The sequence below is a fragment of the Saccopteryx leptura genome, chromosome 3, assembly GCF_036850995.1.
Source record: "Saccopteryx leptura isolate mSacLep1 chromosome 3, mSacLep1_pri_phased_curated, whole genome shotgun sequence".
Lineage (NCBI taxonomy): Eukaryota > Metazoa > Chordata > Mammalia > Chiroptera > Emballonuridae > Saccopteryx > Saccopteryx leptura.
In genome coordinates this window covers 73,324,064-73,336,885 of record NC_089505.1, presented here as the reverse complement: position 1 = coordinate 73,336,885, position 12,822 = coordinate 73,324,064, and the positions used below count along the sequence as shown (strand labels likewise).

The following is a 12,822-nucleotide window of genomic DNA, read 5'->3' as shown; positions in this document are numbered from 1 at the left end:
TTATAAAAAGCAAGATATATGTGAGCCTATGGCTCCTCCAATTCAAGGTCAAAAATTAATTGGTACTGGCAGGGATGGATTTTTCAATTCCCTGAAATCTCTGAAATGCAACAGATGCTTATGCGTCATGATGATTTAGAATCTAATTCTAGTAATTTTTCTGCATCTATTTTTTCAATTATTCAACAGCTTTTTCCTCTTAATGCTCCAGATTGTGGGGGAGGGCATAATATCCAATTTGACCGAACTGAATTTACTTTCTTAAAGCTAGTCAAACAATCTGTTGCTACGTATGGACCTCAGTCCTCATATGTTCAAGGTATTATCTCTTCCTATTGTAATGATCATTTAATCATTTCTTTGGATCGGGATTTACTTGCTAGTACAGTTTAGGAACCAGGACAATATTTACAATTCAAATCTTGGTGGAGAGAGGAGGCTCTTCTAATATCTCACATGAACGCCAGAAATAATCCCCCAGGAGCTAATTTTGAAATGCTCATTGCCATTGGTGCTTATGCAGCTGTGGGACAACAAACTGGTTATACTGATGCTGTTATAGCTCAAATTAAATCTACTTGTCTTAAAGCCTAGATGCAAATCACTAGAGTTAGAAACAAGGGAAAAGAGCTTCCAGCTTTACATCAGTTGATACAAACTCAATTAGAATTAAGACATATAGAAGAATCATGAATTCTTAGAATTCTCTGGTCTTTGTAATAATAAAATAAATAAATACTGATTTTCTTTGGTGTTTTAGCTACAATCCTCTGAGCTATCATTTTGTTTCTTTCTTACTCTTTGCCTGGAAACTGAGGTGGGGGACATGTGTTGGATCTGACTATAGAAAATATCTCAGCAGCTGCCAAGAGAATTTTCTTGGGGAAATTTTGTTTAGTCTCATCCATTGTCAGTCCCTCTGTCAGAAAATGCCCTGATTAAAATCAGGCAGGCATCTTTCTAGTTTGTGCTCTGAAATCCCGGGTTTCTCTTTGGTTTGTCTGGTCTGGTTTGTCTGATCATAATTTCTGTTTAGTTTTTGTTTGATGTTGTCTAAAATGTGATTTTTAAGGCCTGAATTAAGTGTTTACCTACAAAGATTAAAAATGCCGGCTTTTATATTGAAAAAATAGTTTCATCCATATATTTTTTGCTTTAAAATTAAAATTATAAGGAGCATTCATTTAAATTTAAATTGTATAGAATATGGATCCTTAAGACTTGCTAATTTGGTTAATACATTGTAAGGTATATACAAAGTTTGAAATCAAATAAGAATTCAAGTATTAGGATTAATTAAAGTTATATGTTATACTTGTGTTTCTGTGTTGAAAATTGTCTTATGTGTAAAATATGCTCAAATTTGTAAAACTAAGGAATTAAGTAAAATTAAGTCATTTTAAGAATTTACTTCAAGCTGCTTCAGACAGTTGGCTGCTTGTAAGGCAACATCCTGAAAAAGGAGGTACTGAGGAAAGCAGGAATTTAGTTCCTCTGATGCCCTATAATAGACTTAACAATACAAAAGACTTTTAGATGTAGAAGCTGATGCATCTCTTATTACTAAGCAACATTAGTTTTCTTTTTAGTCCACTTAGGCAGTAGTCACTAAGCTGCATGGCTTAGGGAAAGTCCCTAACAAAGCTCTAAGATTTCTTTTACAATAGGAAAATAACAAGGGTCATTTGGCCTTTGATAAAGAAAAACATTTATCTTATAAATAATTAAAAGAGCAACTTTTTAAATTACAGTCTAAACTTTCTGACAAGGAGGTTTTTATACTCACTATGACCAAATTTCTGTCAAAGCTCTTAAAGCAGGGGTCTCAAACTTGCGGCCCGCGGGCCGCATGTGGCCTGCTGAACAATTTTGTGCGGCCCGCAGACTAATCCACGAAGTTCAAAATGTAGGGGTGAGGATTTGCTCTTATCTCCACAGATACGGTAGACCAGTAAATACCTTCCAGAAGATTGAAGCCTTGGCATAAGTTGGAAATAGAAAAAAGGGAGATTTGACAAATAAATGTACCCAGGAGGCAAAAAATGTTTTAATTAAGACTACGACTTCAAAGACATCTTTGACTCTGTGTCTAGCAATGCTAGCTGTTGTGTCTATAACAATAAGCAGAACTAACTATTCTTACTAAATTTATATTATTTCCATAAGCAATGTTGAATAGCCCAACACTGTATCAACATTATGTAAATCAACCTTTAAAAAAATTCTTCAGAAATATCCTCAACCTTTAATAATCCATTATATAAATGACATATTAATAGCTTATAAAAATAATGCTGAACTTTCAGTCATCCTTAAAAATGCTTCTGAAACCTTAAATCAGTATACTTTAATTATAGCTGAAAACAAAATTCAAACTTCCTATTCTATTAACATTGTTACTGATTCACAATATGTAGAACATAGAGTTAAACTGGTAAAAACTGTTATATTGCAAATGATAGTTCTACATTGCACAAATTGTTTCAAGAGTTATAACTTTTATTATAAAAACAAAATTCACCTGTCTATATAACTCACATTCGTTCTTGTACAGCTTTACCAGGACCTATGTCTACTACAAATAATAAAATTAATCAATTACTCATTAAATCAATAGAAATAGCTACTAAATTTCATACAGAGACTCATACAAATAGAAAAGGTTCCCTGGCCGGTTGGCTCAGTGGTAGAGCGTCGGCCTGGTGTGCAGGAGTCCCGGGTTTGATTCCTGGCCAGGGCACACAGGAGAAGCGCCCATCTGCTTCTCCACCCCTCCCCCTCTCCTTCCTCTCTGTCTCTCTCTTCCCCTCCTGCAGCCAAGGCTCCATTGGAGCAAAGTTGGCCCGGGCGCTGAGGATGGCTCCATTGCTTCTGCCTCAGGCACTTGGGTGGTTCTGGTTGCAACAGAGCAATGCCCCAGATGGGCAGAGTGTCGCCCCCTGGTGGGCATGCCAGGTGGATCCCGGTCAGGCTCATGTCGGAGTCTGTCTGACTGCCTCCCCATTTCCAGTTTCAGAAAAATACAAAAAAAAAAAAGAAAGAAAAGGTTTAATGCAAAAATTTAGAATAACCAAGCAAGAAGCTCAGAATAATGTTGAAAACTCTCCTCAGTATAATATTATAAATGCTCCACCATTACCGAAAAGAATGAATCCTAGAGGACAACACAGTAATAACCTGTAGCAAATAGATATTGCTCATATTTCTTCTTTTAAAAAACTACCTTATGTACAGTTTTATTAATATTTATTCTTCCTTTCGATAGGCCACACCTTTTCCTAGAGTAAAGGCTAATTGTGTCATTCAACGTCTTATTGAAGCTTTTAATGTTATAGGCATTCCTAAAGCAATTAAAACTGACAATAGTCCTGCCTATACATCTACTAAATTTCAACAATTCTTAGCATTTTAGAATATTAAACATACTACTAGAATTCCATATAATCCACAAGAACAAGCAATTATTGAACACAGTAATTGCACTCTGAAAAATATGTTAAACAAAAGGGGGGAGAAAAAAAAAGATTATTCCCTAGAATTATGTTACACAAAGCTTTATTTACTTTAAATTTCTTAAATGTAGGAGAATATAATTTTTTGCAGACAGACATTGGACAAAAAATAACAGTTCTAAGATTAATCAACCTGTGCATTATAAAAGTGAGTTGGATCAATAGGTACCTAGTATAGTACAACATTAGGGAAGAGGGTTTGCTTGTGTCATTGCAGAATCTGGTGAAGTCCTTTGTAGTGCTGCTCGCAGAATTAAACTAACAACATGAATAAGAACAATAGATTCTTTCCATATCTACCCATTACTGAGATGGAAGAAATGAATTTCAAAGAAGAATCTTAAAGGTACTCGTACTTGGTATTGAAAAGGCTAAAATACCAAGTTGGGTCAACTTAAAAAACTGACCTTTTAGAGCCTCCTGGGCCGAGGACAGGTGAGGACGTCCTCGGGGGAGGATTGGGTGGCGGGGAAGAAAAAAAATAAAAATAAAAAAATAAAAAAAATAAAAATAAAAAACTGACCTTTAATAGTAAAAAAATGCTACCAACTACTAAAAAAGAAGAAAATGCTACTAACCTGTTTTTAGCAATAATTGCTTTGGTAACAATTCCAGTAAGTAGAGCTGAAAATTTTAGTTATTAGGCATATGTCCCTAATCCTCCATTAAGTAAAGCTATTCATTAGGAAAATAGTGCCTTTCCTATTTTAGTTAATGACTCTAATTGGCTTCCAGGACCTTTTAATGATAGGTCCCTTAGCACCTTCAGAAGAAGGCATGAAATTAGAAAATTATACAACAGGAGTTGAGGGATTACCTATATGTATAGGACATGAGCCACATTGTTTAAACATAGAAGTTCAAACTTGGCTCTCTATTATTGTCAAAATTAACAGTAAAGAAAAAAACATTTGTTACATGGATATAAATTTAAAAGTAATACATCTGTACATAAAACGTGATAGATTAAAACCCTCATAGCTCCGCCCAAGTTAAAGGGCAGGGTGCTGATTTAAGGTGGCCTAAGAACAATGGTTTAATTACAGCTGGTGGTCAAGGTAATTATACTATCATATAGCATAGAGGAGGCATGTCACCTCGAGCTCGTCATATAAAATTTGGTCCTGTACAATATCATTTGTGGAAAGTAGCCCCAGCACTTAAACATATGTCAGTGTAGAAAGGAAAAATCTGGAGAAATTATCCTTCTAATCATATTATGTTAATCTTTAAGAAGAATGAAACATTTCATATCTGCTTGTGTTAGATTGCCTTATATGTTTGTTATAGGTGAAACCAAATTGACAGCTGAAAATTATCCAATAACTTGCAATAAGTGTGCTTTTTTATACATTTATTAACTCTTCTATTCTTTTTAATAAAAATAGTCAGTCTTTACATTTTAAGAACCTGAACAGGACTCTAGATTCCAGTACAGATACATCGGATGTAGCAGGGTTCCCCTTCCATGATGCTGTTACAACATCTTATTAAGTCCTTTAAGTGAACCAAGAGACTGGTTGGACTAATCATCACCATTATTATGGGACTAATAGCTGTAACCACCATGGCTGCTGTATCTGGAGTTACATTACATCAAAGTATACAGACTGTGGACTTTGTACAAAAATGGCATGAAGATTCTGAACAACTGTGGACTTCTCAATAACATATAGATAGTAACATTAATACTAAAGTTAATGATTTAGAACAGACTGTGATTGTGTTAAGAGATCAAATTGTTAGCCTGCAAAGACAAATTAAGCTAAAATGTGATTAGAATGTAACTACTTTTTGTGTTACCCCTATTTTTAAAAATCATAATTTCCATTAGGAAAATGTTAAAAAAGCATTTGTTAAATCATGATAATGTAACTAAAGAAATCATTAAGTTACAAAAACATATTCATGAAGCTTTTCAAAGAAAATTAGAAATTCTTACATGCCAACCTATATTCTAACATGTCAACCTATATTGAAGCGATTAATATCGATAAATAATTTATCACAATTAAATCCTATTGAACATATTAAAGGATTTTTGGGATCCACTATGGGACTTTTTATAATAGTATTAATTCTATGTTTTCTTTTATATGTAGTCTGTCGACAAATCAAAGCAAGAGAAATAAGGGATGAATGACAGAAGGCTGTGTTTTCTGTGGTGCTTCATAACATTCAGCATAAACAAAAAGGGGGAAATGTAGTGGAATAACCCATTGCATGGCCTTGGATGGGAACACAGCCAACAAGAAAAGAATGTTTTGCCAAGAGAATTGTTTTGTGACTTCAAGGTGGGTCACTGAAACAGGTCTATGTGACTGAAGGCAGTTGCTGGGCTTTTCTCAGTAAAACATTCTCATAAGATTTCTGTTCCTTTCAAGGTTATCCCGTGAGATAAAGAGAGAAATGTTGTGGGAACCATAGAAGCAATAGCAATTAATGCTTTTGATATTATATTATTATTAAGCTATCATGCAGGTGTACTCCATGTATCTTTAAGTAAAAGTTATGCTTGATGTTATGCCAATTTCTCAGTAAACAGGCTTTTTGAAATCTTGTGAATAAAAATAGGACACAGCGCAAACTCGGGGCCATTTGCCTGAGCAAGCAGTGGTCCTTTGCTAGTCCACGATGATTTCGTCTACTGATCTCTCTCTCTGCACCCCCAACTCACAACAACATGAGTGGTAGGAAATGAATGAATTGTAATACAGGAGAATGTTTTATATTTTTAATATTATTTTTATTAAAGATTTGTCTGCGAGCCAGATGCAGCCATCAAAAGAGCCACATCTGGCTCGCGAGCCATTGGTCCCCAACCCGTTTTACAGTATTAATGAATAAAGTCCCCAAATTTTTTTTATTTTTTTATTTTTTTATTTTTTTTTTTTTTCATTTTTCTGAAGCTGGAAACAGGGAGAGACAGTCAGACAGACTCCCGCATGCGCCCGACCGGGATCCACCCGGCACGCCCACCATGGGGCGGCGCTCTGCCCACCAGGGGGCGATGCTCTGCCCATCCTGGGCGTCGCCATATTGCGACCAGAGCCACTCTAGCGCCTGGGGCAGAGGCCGAGGAGCCATCCCCAGCGCCCGGGCCATCCTTGCTCCAATGGAGCCTTGGCTGCGGGAGGGGAAGAGAGAGACAGAGAGGAAAGCGCGGCGGAGGGGTGGAGAAGCAAATGGGCGCTTCTCCTGTGTGCCCTGGCCGGGAATCGAACCCGGGTCCTCCGCACGCTAGGCCGACGCTCTACCGCTGAGCCAACCGGCCAGGGCCCCCAAATTTTTTTTAAATAGAATGAGCTAGATGTGATAGGGAAGAAACTAGCAATACCCATTTGTTCAATGTCTTCTCTGTGTCCCCTCCTTAAAGATGACCAGCAAACATTTATTTACCAAACATTTAGGTTTCATCTCCATGTGAACTGCCTCCTGTCCTTTGTTTTTGTATTTTTCTGAAGTGAGAAGCAGGGGGGCAAAGAGACACACGTCTGCATGTGCCCAACCAGGATCCACCTGGCATGCCCACTAGGAGGCAATGCTCTGCCCCTCTGGGTCATTGCTCTGTTGCAACTGGAGCCATTCTAGCACCTGAGGCGGAGGCCATGAAGCCATCCTCAGCACCCAGGCCAACTTTGCTCCAAAGAAGCCTTGGCTGCATGAGGGGAAGAGAGAGATAGAAATAGAAAGAAAGGAAGGTGGGGTGTGGAGAAGCAGATGGGCGCTTCTCCTGTGTGCCCTGGCTGGGAATTGATCCCTGGACGTCCACACGCCAGCCTCTGTCACTGAGCCAACCAGCCAGTGCCCTTGAGACTACTTTTGACATGATTCAGAGGATTCTACTTGGGCTAGCTCAGTTTTACTTCAGAAGAAAGACATGCACCGACAACAAGGTGCAGTTCAAAGTATAGGCAATATTTATTCACTCACAGATGCGGCGATGATGCCTAGGTACTTGCTTAAGAAGGGGTCCCATCGGTGTTGCTCCTCTTGGTGGCCTCTGGTTCAAGATCCAGTCCTATGTGGAAACGTGTCCGCTCTGCCTTGGAGTCAAGATGACAAACTGCATTCAGGGGCCCCCTGCCTAAGAACCTTCACATGCAGCACCTCTCGCCATATGCTTATTACAAATCCCATAAACATCTGGCTATTGCCAAAGTTCATTCTTATCACTTCTTTGCACTCCTTGCTTGGCCGTTTGCTGGACACATAAATATTTTTAGTTTTACTTTGTATTCATTTCTACTGTTTACAAGTTTTCCTATTAATATTTCCACAACTTATTTTCCTGTGTTTACTATAACACACTTCAAGTGTCCCTCCTTCACCATTTATCCCCTTTACCCTCTTCTCTCTCCCACTCAGCCTTTTTTCCCTCTGGTAATCAGCATATAGTTGGCTATGAGTTTATTTGTTTGTTTTGTTTGATCCCTAACCTTTTTCACACAGCCCTCAACCCCCCTTCCTACCCTAACCGCTGTCAGTCTGTTCTCTGTGACTGTTTCTATTTCATTCGTTTATTTTGTTCATTAGATTCCAAATATAAGTGAAATCTGATGGTATTTATCTTTATCTGAGAGGCTTATTTCACCTAGCATAATACTCTCTAGGTCCATTCATGCTATTGCAAATTGTAAAATTTCCTTTTTTTTTACAGCAGAGTAGTATTCCATTATGTGAATGTACACAGCTTTTTGTCCACTCATCTAATGATGGACACCTGAGCTGCTTCCAAATCTTGGCTATTATAAATAACGCTGCAATGAATTAAATTCTCATCGAAGGTGACCTGCGTGGATCCAACCTTCACCGCACCGTCGCAAAAATAGTTTTCACCTCTTAAAACGTAGAAATCTCAGCTTTGAACATATATGGCGCACACAGTTTACTTTAAACTGTATTAAAATATCAACTTACATTAGACAGGAAGACGCCCTGCTCCACAAGACACGAAAGAAATTCAACAGGTTCCAAAAATCTTAAGAGGAAACACTCTGAGAACAAAGCGAAGAGCCCAAGCCCCGCCCTTCCGCCCCGCCCCGCCCTTCCGCTGTCTACGCCTTGACCTGACAATTATTCACTCTCCACATTGCCCGGAGCGCTCCGCCCAGGACACGCCCCTGACCCCGCCTTTCAGACAGCGCGTCTGCGCAGTTCTTACAGACCCGGAAGGTGCTGAATGTCCAAGGTAAACGCTGCCTTTCTTGGTTGAGCTCGTTTTGATTTAAACCTGAGCATCGCGGCCCACATTCCGATGCACGTGAAGACTGAAGGGCGGTCGCTGCGGGCGAAGAAAACTCCGCACCTGCGCCTTCTACAGCGGTGAGTCCGGCGTCCTCGCGTGTCCACGTCGCTGCCCTAACCGCTGGGCTGCTGGGGGCGAGGTTCAGTGTTGGAATCTGGGGGAAAACTCTGAGACCATCCGACTCGTCTTTCCGCGGTCAGGCGTGGGACCCCCCTACCTCGGGACTTCCTGCGTCGGTCCCGAGGGGGCACCCCCCCACGCTATTTAAAGTCCCGGGAGACGGACAGTGTGCGCCCCTCCCCCCGCCCGGCCTCTCTCAGCCCGTAGACCCCGTACTGCCACACGCCCCTCCCCCCCCCCCCGGGGCCTGGAGACCTGCGGACCCCCTCCTGAGACCCCACCCCATTTAATAAGAGGCCCGGGCCCCGGAACAGCACACTCCATGGGGCGGGGATTCGGGCGACAACGCGGGGTCCCCAGAAGAGCCCCCGGCCCAAGGCGGGGAGGCTGTGTGGGAGCGGCGACAGCGAAGGGGCCCCGGGGACGCGCAGAGGGGCTGGGAGGGGTCAGAGGACGGAGAGAGACATGGGAGGGGGAGGAGAGGTCAGTGAGGGGCCATGAAGAGACGGCAACGTGGGGATGCGGGGAGAGGGGACCGCGATGGGGAGAGGGACAGTAACCGGAGAGAGGAGAGGGGAGAGGGGCTTGAGGGGAAGAAAGGGGAGAAACCCCGAGGAGAGGGAGGGGCCCGGAGAGAAGGGCGCAGGGAGGGGGCTGGGGAGCAGAAGTGGGGGCGCCGGACGGGGCACTTCAGAAGGAGGGAGTGGCTCAGAGGAGGAGAGGTGGGGGGCGAATAGGGACAGTAAAGGGGGTTTAGAGATGAGGCAGCCGGGGAGAAACTGCGCGGAGACTCAGCCAGGTTGGGGGGGGGGGTGTTGGTAAATAATGGGAAAGACGAAAAGGGGAAACAGAGGGGACACAGGTATGGGGAGGGGGAGAAAGACTTTCAAGAAATTTGCAAAAAAAATGTAGGTACAGGAATAGAGAAAAGGGGAGAAAGAGAAGGGGAGGGGAAGGGGAAACAGGACAGGACAGAGAAATACAATACACAGAAGCAGGGAAGGAAGGGAGCCCTGATGTATGTGATGAGTAGGGAGTTGACCGATGTGCATGATGAGGTTGTGATACATCGGCTTGTGGCTTTAGAACCTATTTAAGTTGAACATTTGCTGAATTGTTTCGGTTAAACAGTGAATGAGAATTACAAAACTCCAGTTTATAAGGTTTGTGTGTTTTATGATTTGCATCACCAGATCGCTTCCATTTACAACCCTTAACTAAGAGGTGACAAACATGTCTGTCACCCATGGGTCCCTTCTTACTTTCTGGGATGGCAAGAGGGAGGTGACCGGGGACAAGAAATGACTGAATCTGTAACTACATGATGCATTTTCAAGGAATACTATTGTAAAAGCGTTTATTCTTCTTTTCTCTCTCTATTGGATTTACCCTTCTCTTTCTGCCTCTCACAAGAAAAAAAGTGAGACAGGAACATTCATCTGTTCCTATATGTGCCCTGACCAGGGATAGAATCAGCAACCTCTGCACTTGAGAACGATGCTCTAACCAACAGGGCCATCTGACCAGGGCTTAATTCATCTTTTGTAAGTAGTCATTAATTTCTGAAATAAGCATTGGTGATATCTCATAACCAGCGCTTAATACTCTTTTCTAAATGTGAGATAGTGTGAACTTTTTAAAAACTTTGACTTAGGCATAATTACATTGCTGACCCGTGGTGGCGCAGTGGATAAAGTATCAACTTGGAATGATGGGGTCTTGGAACACTGAGGTCGCTGGTTTGAAACCCTGGGCTTGCCTAGTCAGGGCCCATATGGGGGTTGATACTTCCTGCTCCTTCCCGCTTCTCTCTTTTTTTCTCTCTCAAACACACACATTCTTCCCCTTTCTCTCTCTCTCTCTCTCTATCTTCTCTAAAACAAATAATTTTTTTTTTCTGTATTTTTCTGAAGCCGGAAACGGGGAGAGACAGTCAGACAGACTCCCGCATGTGCCCCACCGGGATCCACCCGGCAGGCCCACCAGGGGCGACGCTCTGCCCCTCGGGGGTGTCGGTATGTTGCGACCAGAGCCACTCTAGCGCCCGGGCCATTGAGAGAGGAAGGAGAGGGGGAGGGGTGGAGAAGCAGATGGGCGCTTCTCCTGTGTGCCCTGGCCAGGAATCGAACCCAGGACTTCTGCACACCAGGCCGACGCTCTACCACTGAGCCAACCGGCCAGGGCCAATAATTTTTATTTAAATCTAGAAAAAAATAAGAAGTCACTGCATTAAAAAAAATTCAAAATGCTCTGGCCCAGTGGCCAGCAAACTCATTAGTCAACAGAGCCAAATATCAACAGTACAACAATTGAAATTTCTTTTGAGAGCCAAATTTTTTAAACTTAAACTATATAGGTAGGTACATTCCTTATCGAGGTAGTGCCCGCACGTGGTATTTTGTGGAAGAGCAACACTCAAGGGGCCAAAGTACCGCATGTGGCTTGTGAGCCACAGTTTGCTGACCAGGGCCCTGGCCTGAAAGCTCAGTTGGATAGAGCATTGTCCCGAAGCACAAAGGTTGCTGGTTCGATCCCCGGTCAGGGCACATATGGGAGCAGATCTATATTCCTATTTCTCAAATCAATAAAATAAACATTAAAAAAGAAACTCCCCCTCATTTTTTATGGAAAATATATTGTGTCTAGTTTAGATTCTGAGTCCTACATCCTTTCTACTGTGTATCATATGTTGCTGCATCCACTGGCATTTAGTAAGCAACATTAGGCTATTTCAGTTTGTACTTGGTAAGGATGTCTGTGATCTTAGCAGTCAGAACCTAGTGTCATGAATTTGTCTAATGTTCAGCAGCTTTTTCCTTCCCATTATGTGCTTAGTTGGATTGGGGACTGTGAGCCCCCAATCCAGCTGTTCCCCTGTTTTCCATTTTCTGTAAATATTGAAGGACAGACTGGATTGACCTGAAACTTGGTTCCCACAAAGCTCACCAATTTATAGTGAAGTTCTTTGATCAGCGTATACCTAAAGTTAACCTTTTTTTAAAGTGTTCCAAATCAAAATCCGTGTTCATCAGTTTATATTCTTTATATTCAATAACTTGCTATCATTTTCTGCAAAAGAGGAAGGAAATGCTTGTTGCTTTGCTCTCAACCTGGCAACAGACAACTCTATGATGGAAGGGCTATTATTAGCATGTTTTTACTGAAAAGGAAACTAAGGCACAAGAGTGAATGGCCCAGCTATTGGAATCAGAAGGCCCAGAGTCAGAGCTTGGCTCTGTGACTATAAGCTGTGTGAGTTTTGGCAAATTACTTACATCTCTGTGCCTTGATTTCAACCTCTGTGAAACAGGTATAATAATGGCACCAGCCTGACCAGGCGGTGGCTCAGTGGATAGAGTGTCGGTCTGGGACACGGAAGGTCCAGGTTTGAAACCCTGAGGTCGCCAGCTTGAGCACAGGCTCATCTGGTTTGAGCAGGGCTCACCAACTTGAGCCTAAGGTCGCTGGCTTGAGCAAGGAAGGGGTCACTTGGTCTGCTGTAGCCTCCCTGTCAAGGCACATATGAGAAAGCAATCAATGAACAACTAAAGTGCCACAACAAATAATTAATGCTTCTCATCTCTCTCCCTTCCTGTTTGTCTGTCCCTATCTGTCCCCATCTGTGTCTCTGTCTCACACAATAATAATAATAATGGCACCTGTTTTTCAATTGAGTTAATTTGTAGAAACCTCAGTACAAGGCCTGTGTCACTGAGGTACTCTATGTGCAAGCAGTTACTACAAAATGTTTCTAGTTAGATCCCTTAAGGCCCATCTGGAGCTCACTGGAGCCTCCTTCCCAGCCCATCTGCCTTCTACCTTCACACCTGACCTAGGTTCTTTCCTCTATCACACATCCCATTTCTTTTTTCTTTTTTTTTTAATTGATTTTAGGGAGGAAGGGATGTATATATAGAGAAATACATTGATTTCTTCTTCCAT

General features: G+C 41.8%; 1 protein-coding gene across 1 annotated transcript in view; it reads left to right on the top strand.

Annotated features, from left to right (window-relative positions):
* Window positions 1-8,681: 8,681 nt before the first annotated feature.
* Window positions 8,682-12,822, top strand: part of LOC136399233 (zinc finger protein 420-like) — a 34,550-nt gene continuing 30,409 nt past the window's right edge. The window contains exon 1 of the mRNA XM_066374230.1: window positions 8,682-8,837. The gene's annotated coding sequence lies outside the window, so the exon portion shown is untranslated. The remainder of the gene's footprint in view (window positions 8,838-12,822) is intronic.